The sequence below is a fragment of the Bubalus bubalis genome, chromosome 9 (genome assembly GCF_019923935.1).
Source record: "Bubalus bubalis isolate 160015118507 breed Murrah chromosome 9, NDDB_SH_1, whole genome shotgun sequence".
Lineage (NCBI taxonomy): Eukaryota > Metazoa > Chordata > Mammalia > Artiodactyla > Bovidae > Bubalus > Bubalus bubalis.
The window spans coordinates 65,216,543-65,231,417 of NC_059165.1; positions in this window are offsets into that span (position 1 = coordinate 65,216,543).

Genomic DNA, 14,875 nt, shown 5'->3' on the forward strand with positions numbered 1-14,875 from the left:
AGCCAAGTTTTAAACAGGGAGGCAAAATTAAGTTAATTCACAAGGTGTTTGTTCTGTTGGTTTTTTTTAATATTTAAGATGTTTGAATATGGTAATAGTTGGGCACAGTTCCAACATAGGGTGTTTGTGAAGCCCTTGAGAATTTCCCAGGAAGCAGAGCTTTCAGTTTGAGAACTGGGACAGTTGGTCACCCCAATATGGGGTTCTGTACCTACCTCTTGTGCATACATAAAATCTCTCCTGCTCTTAGCAGAATCAAGGCTCTGCTTTGGCTGTCATCTGGGTTTCTGGTGGAGGAGTGCATGAGGGGAGATGGTAGCTGGATGGATACATTCACACCTGAATCCTAAGTCCTATTTTTGGACTGGTCAGCAGGAACCAACCTATATTTAAAAGCCTGTGTCTCTAGGGTTTACTGACTCCCAGCACTGCAAGCCTTGTTCTTTATTAATGCTCTTGTTTATAAGAGAATTTCAAGGCTCCCCAAGTCTTGAAGCAAAGGAAAGAGATACTTGTCTAAAGGGGAGATGAGAAGTAGGAGTATCACAGACAAGTGACAATATGGCCTGGGGATGGGGGACTTGGGAACCATTTTGATGTCACTGCAGCACAAGGCTGTGTCCTTTCCTCATAAGACAACTGGATGGTGAAGGAAGTGGAGAGTATACTGAGGCAGGCCTCCTGATTGCTGGTGTGTTGTCCTGCGTAACTGTAGCTTTAAAGTTTCTTCATTAGATACTTCTCTTTTGTTAGCCAGGAGCTTCTTAAAATATAACAGATTTTGAAAGGGCAAAGAGATTTAAACACTCATTCAGCAACTACTTACTGAGCCACCTGTTAGGTGCCAGGTATTATTCATTTCCGTTCAGTTCAGTCGCTCAGTCGTGTCTGACTCTGCAATCCCATGGGCTGCAGCACGCCAGGCTTCCCTGTCCATCACCAACTCCTGGAGCCTACTCAAACTCATGTCCATTGCCTCAGTGATGCCGTCCAACCATCTCATCCTCTGTCGTCCCCTTCTCCTCCTGCCTTCAATCTTTCCCAGCATCAGGGTCTTTTCCATTGAGTTGGTTCTTCGCATCAGGTGGTCAAAGTATTGGAGTTTCAGCTTTAGCTTCAGTCCTTCTGATGAATATTCAGAACTGATTTCCTTTAGGATTGACTGGTTGATCTCCTTGCAGTCCAAGGGACTCTCAAGAGTCTTCCCCAACACCAAAGTTCAAAAGCATCAATTCTTTGGTGCTCAGCTTTCTTCACAGTCCAACTCTCACATCCATACATGACCACTGGAAAAACCATAGTCTTGACTAGACGGACCACTATGCACCTGCCTTTTTGTCCCCTATTTCTTATAGGCAAGACTCCAGCCTCCATGATATTCCCTGAGTTCCAAAGAGCAGATTCAAACAGTTCCTAATCAAGGGAGGTGGTTGTTATTTAATCGCTCAGTTGTGACCAACTCTTTGTGACCACATGGACTGCAGCACACCAGACTTCCCTGTCCTTCACCATCTCCCAGAGCTTGCTCAAACTCATGTCCATTGTGTCGGTGATGCCATCCAACCATCTCATCCTCTGTCATCCCCTTCTCTTTCTGCATTCAATCTTTCCCAGCATCAGGGTCTTTTCTAATGAGTCAGCTCTTAGCATCGGGTGGCCAAAGTATTGGAGCTTTAGCACCAGTCCTTCCAATGAATATTCAGGATAGATTTCCTTTAGGATTGACTGGTTTGATCTCCTTGGTGTCCAAGGGACTCTCAAGAGTCTTCTCCAACACCACAGTTCAAAATCATCAATTCTTTGATGCTCAGCCTTCTTTATGGTCCCACTCTCAAATCCACATACATGACTACTGGAAAACCCAAGAAAGTGAAAAGTCACTCAGTCGTGTCCGACTCTTTGTGACCCCATGGTCTGTAGCCTGCCAGGCTTCTCTGTCCATGGGGATTCTCCAGACAAGAATACTGGAGTGGGTTTCCACGCCATCCTCCAGGGGATCTTCCCAACCAAGGGATGGAACCCAGGTCTCCCACATTGCAAGCAGCTTCTTTATCATCTGAGCCACCAGGGAAAACCCATAGATTTGACTATAGGGACTTTTGTCCATATAGGCAAAGATCAAGAGAGGAGCAGCCACAAAACCACCTGATTAGGAGACCTGACCAGCTAAAACCCTCCACCCTAACACCCCAATCTTGTCAGAAACCCCACCCACCCTTTTAAATTTTGTAGAAGAGAATGCCAGACTGTTACTCCCTTGATCCTTATCACATAACCCTACCAGACTATGTAACCTTTCCTTATTCCTGGGGTGGGGGTTTGGGATGGCACAGTTCTTGAGGTTCTACCCTAGTGTTTTCCCCTTTGCCTGGCAAATAAATAAATCCACTTTTTCCTTCTCCTCCAAGACTCTGTCTCTCTATTTCTGTGCACCAAGAGCCAAGATTTGGGTAGCAGCAACATCCCCATCTGCAAGGAGATTAAACCAGTGAGTCCTAAAGGAAATCAGTCCTGAATATTCATTGGAAGGACTAATGCTGAAGCTGAAGCTCCAATACTTTGACCACCTGATGTGAAGAACTACTCATTGAAAAAGACCCTGATGCTGGGAAAGATTGAAGGCAGGAGGAGAAGGGGGACTACAGAGGATGAGATGGCTGGATGGCATCATCACCTCGATGGACATGAGTTTGAGCAAGCTCCAGGAGTTGGTGATGGGCAGAGAAGCCTGGCATGCTGCAGTCCATGGGGTTGCAAAGACTCGGGACATGGCTGAGTGGCTGAACTGAACTGAATATCCCCAGAGATTTTTGTATTCACCTGCTGGGACAGAGAGGTTGGGGGCAGCAGGACAGAAGCTGCTGAATGGTAACCTGTTATAATCTAGCCTGGGATTTTCTGACCAGAGCCTGTGGCTGAACCTGAGCAAGCAGAACATGGCTAGGGAAACTGACACAACTATACTCTAGGGACTCATACAAATGTCAAAGGGACTGTAGTTACCGCCAGAGGATCCCCTTCACTTCCTGAGATTTCTTCTCAGCCATCAGGACTGACACAGATTGCCAGCACCTTCCCTCCAGAACTCTGATGACCTTGCCTGTTAACACCAGCACAGTATAATCAGACAAGATCTCTTTCCTTCCTCCTGCCACCAGCTCCATCAGCTTATCTCTAATTTTAATTTCCTCAATTGGATTATTCTCAGCAGCATCAACAAACATGGCTCATTATCTTCAATCCTAAAAGCAAACTCCTTTCATCTCATAGCCCCCATAAGTGTCTACTCTTTTTCTCTACTCCTCCTCTTAGCAAAGCTCCTTGAAAGAAATGTTATCTATTATTTTCATATTATATTCTCTTCTCAGTACACCACTTTGCTGAAATGATTAACTTTATTAAGATTACTTACATACTGCCAAGAACAGCAGATATTTTTCTGAATATTAAATTCCAGTTTCTTACATTTGAAGCAAGTGATCTAAACAGTTTCCTGGAAATAATTTATTCTTCCACCTTTACTCAGTTGGAGAAGGAAATGGCAACCCACTCTAGTACCCTTGCTTGGAAAATCCCATGGACAGAGGAGCCTAATGGGCTACAGTCCATGGGGTCGAAAAGAATCAGACACGACTGAGTGACTTCACTTTCACTTCACTCAATTCAGTTCAGTCGTGTCTGACTCTTTGCAACCCCATGGACTGCAGCACGCCAGGCCTCCCTGTCCATCACCAACTCCCAGAGTTTACTCAAACTTGTGTCCATTGAGTCGGTGATGCCATCCAACCATCTCATCCACCTTCAATCTTTCCCAGCATCAGGGTCTTTTCAAATGAGTCAGCATCAGGTGGCCAAAGTATTAGAGTTTCAGCTTCAACATCAGTCCTTCCAATGAATATTCAGGACTGATTTCCTTTAGGATGGACTGGTTGGATCTCCTTGCAGTCCAAGGGACTCTCAAGAGTCTTCTCCCACACCACAGTTCAAAAGCATCAATTATGTCCCCTCACCCCTACTTCAGCTCTTATTTTCTTCATGGTACTTACCTGCTTAACAGTCCCTTATTTGTGCTTGTCACATTAGAAGATAAACTCCCTGGTGTCAGAAGTCTTCTTCTTGTTTACCACTGCCTCTAACATGGTGGGGTGCAGCAGAAGCTACAGAGTATGAGATAAATACTCATTGAAGAACTGACACAGTCCATACACTGGCAGTTTTCTGGGCCAGTTAGAGGGTCACTAGTCACAGATTCTCTTGGGGAAATCCTTGACACTCAGTGGCGTCTTGGCTGATTGGCCTTTCTGCCTGGGCATTCAGTAGTCACAAACTGACACCTGCCTTGTAGGACCTAATCAAACCACACTTGCCTTCACTTCGCTGATGTCTTCCTGAGTCTGGCTCATAGAATGCTCAGCATCTCAGGGCCTGGGCTGGAGCGCCACAGGCCAACAGCTAGCAGGCTAGGCTGCAAGGCTTTCAGACAGATTGCTCTGTCTGGTAGTCTCTGTCCCAGTCAGCTGGCTCCAGATTCTACGCTGGTACTGGGGTCTTCTGATCCCCCACATAGGCAAACAGTGGGAAGACACAGCTGGAGTCTGTAGGTCATGCCTGTCATAGTTTTGTCATTTGCATAAGAAACTTTGATGCCCTGCACTGCCCTGCTCCTGACTGAACCTAGTTGACTCCTGCTGCCAGGACTTGCTGTGTGTGAATTCGATTTCACAGACTGACACTGTGGTCCACAGGACTGGAACAACCACAGTGTGTGTGAAAAAGCTGTCCCAGCATTCATGCTCTAGTAGTCAGACCAGGGATCTGGACAGGATTCTGGGTCCAGAGGGGAGAGAGGGCAGGGCAAAGAGGACAAAATTTGGAGGGGAAAGGCTCAGTAAAGATGCTCCCCTTGGACAGCCATCTGGGCCCTCAGGCACTATCTGCTGCCTAAAACTAGTCAGTGTTGACAGTTCTTGGGGATTCAAGACCAGCCTGTTGTTGTTTTTCAGTTGCTCAGTTGTGTCCAACTCTTTGTGACACCATGGACTGCAGCACGCCAGGCTTCCCTGTACTTCACCATCTCCCAGAACTCATGTCCACTGAGTTGCTAATGACATCCAACCATTTTGTCCTCTGGCGTCCGCTTCTTCTCCTGCCTTCAATCTTTCCCGGCATCAGGTTCTTTTCTAATGTATCAGCTCTTTGCATCAGATAGTCAAAGTATCAGAGCTTCAGCTTCAGCATCTGTCCTTCCAATGAGTATTCAGGATTGATTTCCTTTAGGATTGATTGGTTTGATCTCCTTACTGTCCAAGGAACTCTCAAGAGTCTTCTCCAGCACTATAGTTCGAATACATCAATTCTTTGGTGTTCAGACTTCTTTATGGTCCAACTCTCACATCCATACATAACTACTGGTAAAATCATAGCTTTAACTATATAGACCTTTGTTGGCAAAATAATGTCTCTGCTTTTTAATATGCTATCTAAGCTTTTCAAGGAGCAAGCGTCTTTTAATTTCAAGGCTGTAGTCACCATCTCAGTGATTTTGGAGCCCAAGAAAATAAAGTCAGCCACTGTTTCCATTGTTTTCACATCTATTTGATATGAAGTGATGGGACCGGATGCCATGATCTTAGTTTTCTGAATGTTGGGTTATAAGCCAGCTTTTTCACTCTCCTCTTTCAGTTTCATCAAGAGGCTCTTTACTTCCTCTTCAATTTCTGCCATAAGGGTGGTGTCATCTGCATATCTGAGGTTATTGATATTTCTCCTGGCAATCTTGATTACAGCTTGTGCTTCATCCAGCCCAGCATTTTGCATGATGTACTTTGCATATAAGTTAAATAAGCAGAGTGACAATATACAGCCTTGATGTACTCCTTTCCCAATTTGGAACCAATCTGTAGTTCCATTTCCAGTTCTAACTGTTGCTTCTTGACCTGCATACAGATTTCTCAGGAGGCAGGTAAGGTGGTCTGGTATTCCCATCTCTTTAAGAATTTTCCACAGTTTCTTGTGATCCACACAGTCAAAGAATTTATCATAGTCAGTGAAATAGAAGCAACCTACTTCTACTTTTCTGGAATTCTCTTGCTTTTTCTATGATCCAATCAGATCAGATCAGATCAGTCGCTCAGTCGTGTCCGACTCTTTGCGACCTCATGAATCGCAGCACGCCAGGCCTCCCTGTCCATCACCAACTCCCGAAGTTCACTCAGACTCACGTCCATCGAGTCAGTGATGCCATCCAGCCATCTCATCCTCTGTCGTCCCCTTCTCCTCCTGCCCCCAATCCCTCCCAGCATCAGAGTCTTTTCCAATGAGTCAACTCTTCCCATGAGGTGGCCAAAGTACTGGAGTTTCAGCTTTAGCATCATTCCTTCCAAAGAAATCCCAGGGCTGAAATCCTTCAGAATGGACTGGTTGGATCTCCTTGCAGTCCAAGGGACTCTCAAGAGTCTTCTCCAACACCACAGTTCAAAAGCATCAATTCTTCGGGGCTCAGCCTTCTTCACAGTCCAACTCTCACATCCATACATGACCACAGGAAAAACCATAGCCTTGACTAGACGGACTTTTGTTGGCAAAGTAATGTCTCTGCTTTTGAATACGCTATCTAGGTTGGTCATAACTTTCCTTCCAAGGAGTAAGCGTCTTTTAATTTCATGGCTGCAGTCACCATCTGTAGTGATTTAGGAGCCCAGAAAAATAAAGTCTGACACTGTTTCCACTGTTTCCCTATCTATTTCCCATGAAGTGGTGGGACCGGATGCCATGATCTTCCTTTTCTGAATGTTGAGCTTTAAGCCAACTTTTTCACTCTCCTCTTTCACTTTCATCAAGAGGCTTTTGAGTTCCTCTTCACTTTCTGCCAGGGAAAACCACTAGACCATTCAGGTATGACCTAAATCAAATCCCTTATGATTATACAGTGGAAGTGAGAAATAGATTTAAGGGCCTAGATCTGATAGATAGAGTGCCTGATGAACTATGGAATGAGGTTCGTGACATTGTACAGGAGACAGGGATCAAGATCATTCCCATAGAAAAGAAATGCAAAAAAGCAAAATGGCTGTCTGGGAAGGCCTTACAAATAGCTGTGAAAAGAAGAGAAGCAAAAAGCAAAGGAGAAAAGGAAAGATATAAACATCTGAACGCAGAGTTCCAAAGAATAGCAAGAAGAGATAAGAAAGCCTTCTTCAGCGATCAATGCAAAGAAATAGAGGAAAACAACAGAATGGGAAAGACTAGGGATCTCTTCAAGAAAATCAGAGATACCAAAGGAACATTTCATGCAAAGATGAGCTCAATAAAGGACAGAAATGGTATGGACCTAACAGAAGCAGAAGGTATTAAGAAGAGATGGCAAGAATACACAGAAGAACTGTACAAAAAAGATCTTCATGACCCAGGTAATCATGATGGTGTGATCACTGACCTAGAGCCAGACATCCTGGAATGTGAAGTCAAGTGGGCCTTAGAAAGCATCACTACAAACAAAGCTAGTGGAGGTGATGGAATTCCAGTGGAGCTATTCCAAATCCTGAAAGATGATGCTGTGAAAGTGCTGCACTCAATATGCCAGCAAATTTGGAAAACTCAGCAGTGGCCACAGGACTGGAAAAGGTCAGTTTTCATGCCAATCCCAAAGAAAGGCAATGCCAAAGAATGCTCAAACTACCGCACAATTGCACTCATCTCACACGCTAGTAAAGTAATGCTCAAAATTCTCCAAGCCAGGCTTCAGCAATATGTGAACTGTGAACTTCCTGATGTTCAAGCTGGTTTTAGAAAAGGCAGAGGAACCAGAGATCAAATTGCCAACATCTGCTGGATCATGGACAAAGCAAGAGAGTTCCAGAAAAACATCTATTTCTGCTTTATTGACTATGCCAAAGCCTTTGACTGTGTGGATCACAATAAACTGTGGAAAATTCTGAAAGAGATGGGAATACCAGGACACCTGATCTGCCTCTTGAGAAATTTGTATGCAGGTCAGGAAGCAACAGTTAGAACTGGACATGGAACAACAGACTGGTTCCAAATAGGAAAAGGATTTTGTCAAGGTTGTATATTGTCACCCTGTTTATTTAACTTATATGCAGAGTACATCATGAGAAATGCTGGACTGGAAGAAACACAAGCTGGAATCAAGATTGCCGGGAGAAATATCAATAACCTCAGATATGCAGATGACACCACCCTTATGGCAGAAAGTGAAGAGGAACTCAAAAGCCTCTTGATGAAAGTGAAAGAGGAGAGTGAAAAAGTTGGCTTAAAGCTCAACATTCAGAAAAGGAAGATCATGGCATCCGGTCCCACCACTTCATGGGAAACAGATGGGGAAACAGCGGAAACAGTGTCAGACTTTATTTTTCTGGGCTCCTAAATCACTACAGATGGTGACTGCAGCCATGAAATTAAAAGACGCTTACTCCTTGGAAGGAAAGTTATGACCAACCTAGATAGCATGTTCAAAAGCAGAGACATTACTTTGCCAACAAAAGTCCGTCTAGTCAAGGCTATGGTTTTTCCTGTGGTCATGTATGGATGTGAGAGTTGGACTGTGAAGAAGGCTGAGCCCCGAAGAATTGATGCTTTTGAACTGTGGTGTTGGAGAAGACTCTTGAGAGTCCCTTGGACTGCAAGGAGATCCAACCAGTCCATTCTGAAGGATTTCAGCCCTGGGATTTCTTTGGAAGGAATGATGCTAAAGCTGAAACTCCAGTACTTTGGCCACCTCATGGGAAGAGTTGACTCATTGGAAAAGACTCTGATGCTGGGAGGGACTGGGAGCAGGAGGAGAAGGGGACGATAGAGGTTGAGATGGCTGGATGGCATCACTGACTCGATGGACTTGAGTCTGAGTGAACTTCGGGAGTTGGTGATGGACAGGGAGGCCTGGCGTGCTGCAATTCATGGGGTCGCAAAGAGTTGGACCCGACTGAGCGAGTGATCTGATCTGATCTCACTTTCTGCCATAAGGGTGGTGTCATCTGCATATCTGAGGTTATTGATATTTCTCCCGGCAATCTTGATTCCAGCTTGTGTTTCTTCTAGTCCAGCATTTCTCCTCATGTACTCTGCATATAAGTTAAATAAACAGGGTGACAATATACAACCTTGACGAAGTCCTTTTCCTATTTGGAACCAGTCTGTTGTTCCATGTCCAGTTCTAACTGTTGCTTCCTGACCTGCATACAAATTTCTCAAGAGGCAGATCAGGTGTCCTGGTATTCCCATCTCTTTCAGAATTTTCCACAGTTTATTGTGATCCACACAGTCAAAGGCTTTGGCATAGTCAATAAAGTAGAAATAGATGTTTTTCTGGAACTCTCTTGCTTTGTCCATGATCCAGCAGATGTTGGCAATTTGATCTCTGGTTCCTCTGCCTTTTCTAAAACCAGCTTGAACATCAGGAAGTTCACAGTTCACATATTGCTGAAGCCTGGCTTGGAGAATTTTGAGCATTACTTTACTAGCGTGTGAGATGAGTGCAATTGTGCGGTAGTTTGAGCATTCTTTGGCATTGCCTTTCTTTGGGATTGGCATGAAAACTGACCTTTTCCAGTCCTGTGGCCACTGCTGAGTTTTCCAAATTTGCTGGCATATTGAGTGCAGCTCTTTCACAGCATCATCTTTTAGGATTTGAAATAGATCAGCTGGAATTCCATCACCTCCACAAGCTTTGTTCGTAGTGATGCTTCCCAAGGACCACTTGACTTCTTGCTCCAGGATGTCTGGCTCTAGGTGAATGATCACATTATCATTGTTATCTGGGTCATTAAGATCTTTCTTATATAGTTCTTCTGTATATTCTTGCCACCTCTTCTTAATATCTTCTGCTTCTGTTAGGTCCATACATTTTCTGTCCTTTATTGTACCCATCTTCACATGAAATGCAGGACCAGCCTGTAGGGCAACCCTATACCTGTCCCTGCCTTCACAGGGTACAGTCTGCCCACTCTGAGCCCACAGGGGCACCTACATGTTCCCATAAACTTTCGTTCCGGGAGAGAGAATGGAACAGAGAAGAACCTGTGTTCTTCTGGGAAACCTTGTTTTTTCTGCAGTGAGTCAGCCAAACCTAGGTTCAAATCTCACCTCCCCGCTTGTCTGCTGTGTGGCTGGGACAATTTTCATAATCCATCTCAGTCTCATGGGCAGGCCCACTCTGGCTTGACAGTCCTCCAGTCGAGCCTGTGCCCACAGCTCTGTGATGGTACTTGGTACAAATATGGATCAGGACATTTTCTCCTGTACCGTTTAAGTTGGATGCCCTTCTACTGAGAGCTTCCATGGCAACTTCCAGCGGGTGGGTCCATAGCCCTCCAGGGGAGACCCAGCGCATGGACTGGCTGTAATAGAATCAAGGAAGCCGACTAGTGGCCGTTCCCTTAGTGTTGCCTAAGGCCTCAGTTAGATACTTCCACCCTGGGCAGAAGAGACACATGGGCCTTGCAAAACTTCCCACCTTCCCTCCCATTGTCTTTCAGTACTTCTGCAGACTGGGTTGTGGAAGGTTGGGTACCATGTGAAGGACAGGCTGTGGGCATATATGCTCAGTCACTCAGTCATGTCCGACTTTTACTCCATGGATTGTAGCCCACTAGGCTCCTCTGTCCATGGAATTTTCCTGGCAGGAATACTGGAATGGGTTGCCACTTCCTCCTTCAGGCAGTCTTCCTGACCCAGGGGTGGAACCCACATCTTCTGAGTCTCCTGTACTCTTTATGCAGATTCTTCACCACTTGAGCGATCTGGGAATCCCTGAAGGGGAGGATACAGGGGCTTGAAGTTCCATCTGGACTTGATTCTGGATCCATGCTAAGCACACAACATCCATTTTCATATACCCCCCCTACTTTTAAATTGTTATGACTTGTATACAATACACAAATATGATTATAGCTCAGTAAATTTTTATATGTGCATACACCTATGAAACTACCACCTGAATCAAGTTAGGTAACTGCCAGCATCCCAGAGCTTCCCTCATCAGTACCTGCTTTTCCTGGCAAAGGGAACTATTATTCTATCTTCTCTCACCAACATTAGTGTTTGCCTGTTTTTGGTCTTAATTTCAGTGGACTCATAAAATAAGTACTCCTGTTGTCTACCTTCTTTCGGTCAACATTGTGAGATACATCCATGGTTATATAAGAGGTTACTTTTTCATTGCTGTTTAGTGTTCCATTGTACAAAGATATAACAATTTATTTTTTCATTTAACAGTTGCTGGATTTATTATTTCTATTTTTTTCCTCTTAAAAGTTACTGGGAACATTCCTAAACATATCTTTTGATGGACATGAGGACTTACTCATGTTGCCGATTAGTCCAGAATTGGGATTACTGAGCCACTAGGTATATGCATGTTTAGTTTTAGTAGATGTTGTCAATTTTCTGAAATATACCAATTGGTATTCCCACCAGCAATGTGTGAGAGTCCCATTTGTTCCACATCCTTGGTAATACTTGGTATTATCATTCATGCTTAGCTATTCTAGTGATTGAAATAAGTTTCATAAAAATTCTGTGAGGTAGGTATTACCAAAAGCCCCATTCTACAGACATCGAAACTGAGGCTAGAGAGGGGAAGCCACATAGCCCACCCAGATCACACAGAATGTGAAGAGCAAGTGGGCGGCAGCGGATCTATATGATTGCTGTGCACCATGGCTGTATGAGATTTTGTCAGAAAATTTGGGTGTGCCAAAATGATAGATCTCTTTTTTATATATAATTTTATTTATTTATTTATTTTTTGCTGTGCTGGGTCTTTGTTGCTGCTCTGGATTTTCTCTAGTTGTGGCGAACGGGGGCTACTCTCTAGTTTTAGTGTGTGGGTTCCTCATTGAAGTGACTTTTTTGTGGAGCATGGGCTCTAGGCCACTCTGGCTTCAGTAATTGTGGCTAATGAGCTCAGTAGTTGCGGCTCTTGGGCTCTAGAGCACAGGCCTAATAGTTGTGGTGCATGGGCTTTTTTGTTCTGCAGCATGTGGGATCTTCCTGTACCAGGGATTGAACCCATGTCTCCTGCATTGGCAGGAGAATTCTTTGCCACTGAGCCACCAGGGAAGGCTAATGGCTCTCATTACTTTCTATAGTACCTACTTCTATTTGACAGCAAAAATATAACCTGTTCATTTCAGACGGTTGTATGATCATTCAGTCATTTCAGGGGTGTGCTCAGTCAAGTTGAGGGTTTTGTCCCTGTTCTTCTTTCCAGGGTCACAACTATATCCTGAGCTTATGTGATCATGGCATGGAGTGGGAGTTGAGGGGGCTGGAGATTGCCTGGTCCTTGGTCAACATCCATCTTCAACTGCTCATCGAGGCAGGTAGACTTGACCTCTACTAGTTGTGAACTGTCATCCTTGATTTCTGCTCTGCCCACAGATGTCTATGTTTGTCCATGGTCTCTGGCTTGGATTGTCCAGATTCTTCTAGGTTCATTTGGTTCTGTTTATTACATCCCACAACCTGTCTGCCTATCTAGGCCCTCTGAGCAACTTACAGACCAAGCACAGATTCTCTTCACTCTCAGAGCTCCCAAACCTTTTTTGGGGGTCCTATTCTCCCCTTATCCCTGGGTAGAGGGGATTGGGGGAGGAAATGAGAGAGTCTCTTCTCAGAGACCCACCCCAGTAGCTAACTGTAATGCTCTCTTTGATATAATTTTTCCCCACCCCCATTCTTTTGGAAAACTGACTCTGGTATTATACCTTCTTACCAACTCTGCTATTGCTGATGTAAAATATAAGCTATGAGTCCTTCAGCCTCTTGGACTTTCACTGCTCCAAAAGAATTTTCTTGCTCTAAACAGCTTTGGGTTTAAGAGTCCATTTTGCAAATCAAGATCCAAGAATTTCACTCTTTTTTTCTTTGCATTCAGCACTCTCTCCACAGGAGTAATAAGGAAGTCTTATTTTAGATGATTTTAGATGGAAGACTTAAGAGTTTGACAACAGGGAAGAAGGAGGGGCTAAGCAGAGGAATGTGAGGCTTAGAGAGGTGAAATAACTTGCCTAAGGTTACATAACAGTCAACAGTGGCTGTGCTCACCACTCTATCAGGAGAGCAAGACTGAGAAAGTTGACAGAGCAGGAGAGTACAGCCAGTGGATCTCTGACCATGAAGACTGTGTTACTTCTTAGCTTACATGCTGTCCTATGGGCTATGGGTAGTTGTCTGAGAAAGGGAGTGTGATTGAATTCTGGGCAGGAAAATCTGATTTTAGATCCACTGAGAGGGCAGGTCTTCATAGGAATGCTGTCAACCCTTTTCAGCAGTGAAACTCTATTTACAAAAGGAGATCATCTCTAGAAATGAATTCACCATAAAAACCAGATTTTCCCACCTGGACTGTTTGAATCCCAGGGCTTTAGCTTCCCTGGAGGTATAATATGCTGGGAATGGTTAATCAGAAAATATTCCTAGCATTTGAGGATGGGGCTAAAATTCAATATCTGGTTACAGAAGCATAGCTGGTGCTGGAACCTCAGCCCTGCTCTGCAGTAGCTTTGTGACACTGGAAAAGTCCTTTCTCCTTCAAAGATCCTTTTTGATCACATGGTGTGTGGAGTAATTGAAGTAAGCATGAGACCTCAGCCTTCTCGATGCCACTGTGGAATCAGCAGAACTCCACCTCACACCCCCATATTCCAAGGGGACTGTGTGGAGGCCAGTCCTTTCTGATCTGGTGATTATGTATATGTGCTAAGTTGCTTTAGTCGTGTCCGACTCTATGCGACCCTATGGACTACAGCTCATCAGGCTTCTCTGTTCATGGGATTCTCCAGGCAAGAATACTGGAGTGAACTGTCGTTTCCTTCTCCAGTGATTATGTATAAATGAGTGGAAATTCGTGTTCCTCAGCCTGTAGCTCACAGTCCTGCAACTGTCTTATCTCTCCTGAGTGGAGGGTAAGGTTGATTCAGAAAATGTGAAGCTGAATGAGTCACCCTTGACAGACACTGCTGGCCCCTTCTTAGCAGTGCTTCATCACTGAGTTCCTACCATAGTGGTTTCTCAACTTACCCTTTAAGAATCACTTGAGAGAACTTGTTCAAAGGCAGAAAAACCTGCCCCCAGGGAGTCTGATTCATTAGATCAAGACTGGACCCAGGAATCCTCATTTTTCTTGACCTGATGCCAATTTTTTTGAAGTAAAGAAAAATTTGAATATGTCATACATTTATATGGATCAAAATCCAAAAGGTAGAAAGGGTATAAAGTGAAAAATGACCCCAACCCTCTTCTCTCTTCACCTAGTTCCCCTCCCCTGAGGCAAACAACTATTTGTTTATCTTTCCTGAGATAATCTATGCATATGATAGCTGTAAGAGTAATAAGATCTGCATTTAAAAAACAAGACTTTCAGGGAGTTCCCTGGTTAAGACTTCACCTTCCAATGCAAAGGGAGCTTCCCTGGTCAGGGAGCTAAAATACCACATGTCTCTGGCCAAAAAGCCAAAATAGAAACAATACTGTACCAAATTCAATAAAGACTTTAACAATGGTGTACATCACAAAAAATTAAAAAAAAAAAAAAAGATTCTCTTGGTGATTCTAATGCTGAGGGAGCACAGGCATACTTGGAAAAAGCATACTCTTACTTTATGCCAGGCCCTGTGTGGGATCTTCAGATCAGATGTGTGATTGGCACTGATTAGTATGCTCAACAAGACTAGACGGTGCCACTGTAAGCAGGGGAGCAAAGGGACTCCAGTGGGCCTTGACTAGGAGACCAGAAACCGGAGCTAGTGAGGGCAGGGTTGTGCTGTGACAAAAAAAGTATGAGGCCTGTAGGTCCTTTCATCTTCCTGTCATCAGCTGTGGCACCTGGCAGACACTGGATACCACAGCTTGCAAA